This window comes from Capsicum annuum, chromosome 1 (genome assembly GCF_002878395.1).
Source record: "Capsicum annuum cultivar UCD-10X-F1 chromosome 1, UCD10Xv1.1, whole genome shotgun sequence".
NCBI classification, from domain to species: Eukaryota; Viridiplantae; Streptophyta; class Magnoliopsida; order Solanales; family Solanaceae; genus Capsicum; species Capsicum annuum.
The window spans coordinates 176131988-176134509 of NC_061111.1; the positions used below are offsets into that span (position 1 = coordinate 176131988).

At 37.2% G+C, this 2522-nt stretch overlaps 1 non-coding gene across 1 annotated transcript; it reads left to right on the plus strand.

Annotated features, from left to right (window-relative positions):
- Window positions 1–434: 434 nt before the first annotated feature.
- On the plus strand, window positions 435–540 carry LOC124892395. The gene has a single exon (XR_007050226.1). It is a non-coding gene; the product is annotated as a small nucleolar RNA R71 (small nucleolar RNA).
- Window positions 541–2522: the final 1982 nt, after the last annotated feature.

The following is a 2522-nucleotide window of genomic DNA, read 5'->3' on the forward strand; positions in this document are numbered from 1 at the left end:
CCTTTGATAGGCGAGGCGGGACCCCCCGAGTAGTTTGCCAAGTACCGAATTTCTTCATCCAACTTTTTTCCTTATCATCATCTTCATAAGGCTTTGATGTTATGGAATTTACCATTTTTTCCTCTTTTGTGGGTATTCCCATAACATGTTTCATTAGAAGCTTATGATGGGTCATCATCTTGGCTATGTTCTCCTCCTTCTCTTTTTCTCATTTTCTTTACTCTTTGGTCACCACGGAGGTAGTAGAAGGGGTTTTAGAAGCATCGGCATCATGGGTGTGCCATCTTTAGTTTTTCTTGGATACTTCACCTATCAATTGAAAAGCCCCGAGGTGATGCAATCTTATAATAGAGCCACCCACTGCATTATCCACAACCATTTTGTTCAATAGGTCAAGAGCTCTATAGAAAATCGCAAGGAGCATCTTATCCGGGACCTCATGATTCGGGCATTAGGCTAGCTTTCCATTAAACCTCTCCCATATTTCAAATAATAGTTCTCCATTCAATTACCGAAAGTTTACAATCTCATCCTGCTTTTAAAGCATTTTTTTATGGTGGGAAGTATCTATCAAGGAACACCGTGGTGAGCTCCTCCAAAGAGGTAATTTAGCTGAGTGGAAGTGAGCGGAGCCTTATCTGCCTCGTCCATTAGTGAAAATTGGAAGAGTCAAAGCCGTATGGATTCTTGTGTAATATATGCTATGTTAAATGGCACACAAACTTCCACAAAATTTTTCAAATGATCATCTGGGTGCTTATATGCTTAACCCCCATATAATCCTTTTATTTGTAACATATGAAGTATAACGCTAGTCGCATGAAACACACCATTTCTGTTGGTTGGTGGGATGCATATAGCACTTGTTTTCCCCACATTATTCAATTGGCCCTCATCGTCTAGTGGAGCATCAAAGGGGCCAAAATTACTTGCATTATCGCTCATCACTCCGTTCATACTTTGATCACCTACAAAATAGTTAAAAACAAAAAATAAAGTAAATTACCCCACACCAGGTATTCCCAAGTAATAATAGCACCACATAAGTAAAATTTATATTTCACTCCCCATAACGACGCCATTTTGATAACACTCAATTCACTCCCATATTTGAGGGATGAGGTGGTTATTGTCAAGTAACCCAATGTAAATTAGGATCGAATCGCAAGGAGTGAATGCTATAGACTTCCAACCTATGGGTACTCAAGTTACTATAATATTACCTGAAATGCTAATGGAAACAACATGTATAAGTAAATGGGGGAAATTTGTCGAAAGTTCTTCACACAAACTTTAACCAGTATAGAGTGAATGCTATCTTTGGTCTAAATATAAGGTTTGGAGAAATCTTGGGATTGTGTCTCCTTAGAGGTAATGTATATGGGATAATGTTAGTTTATCAAGGGATTTAGTTGTTAAGTAATGGGTAGGTTAGGTCGAAGGTCATTGAGATCAATATTTCGATTAAATTACAATGATTTCACCTATTGGCTCTTTTGAGCACCTAATAAGTGTGGAGTTTATGTAACCACCCAAAACCTCAACCAAGCATTCCTATTTCTAGGATGATGCTCTTGACATGATTTACACTTCCTAAACATTTATTTCTAAGTTTGTAAAGGGTAGTAAACCATAGACTTAGTTGTTTACCATTGCCTTGTCCCTCGATAACCCTCTTTTGAGGATTGGGTTACCTAATATTCACCTATGTCCCTTTTTCAAGGATGACAAAGGGTTTCTAGAGCTTGGAGTTTTCACCCATAAAACCAATTTGGAAACTTAGAGTTTTCACCCATTAAATCCCCACTCATAAGCTTAAGCAATGGTGAAATCCATACTCAACAACTAAAACCATGCAAACACAACAATACGCACAAACAATTACACACTAATTCAACATAATCCGAAGACTAAATTACTTAGCTACTTATGAAGAAAGTAAAGAAATATATACGATATGGGTCAACCAAAACATTCATTCTTCAACACGAAACTAAGAAATTTGAGTCTCCAAGATTGATTACACACTTGCCCAATTAAGGCTTCAAGCTTAGAATTCAAAACTATATTATGAGACAAGTAATACCTAAAGAAGAAAGGGTTTTTTCTTATATATGATTTGGGATTCGTCCATGACATTTTATAATTCTACCCTTGGGCCAGTTCTCATTGATTTGCGATCGCGTACATTTGACTGTGACCACACCGACGTGATTTTGATTAGATTCCACGACCGCATTGCTCTAACCATCTTTATTAACCGTGACCACAGTTAGAGGACTGTGGTTGCGGTAACCAAGCTTGATATAATCCATGTCTTCAACTGTACTCTTCTATGCTTTCATTTTATCATTTTCAGTTCTAATCCATATCTTTTGCCTCCTTAGCTTTTTTACCTATATCGAGTAGATATTAGTACATCTAACCATAATTTTGTCTCATTTGTGCATTCAAATCAAGGCATTGTGCATGAATAATGAGTATGAATAAGTGGTAAAAACACCACTCATCAGTCCTAACTC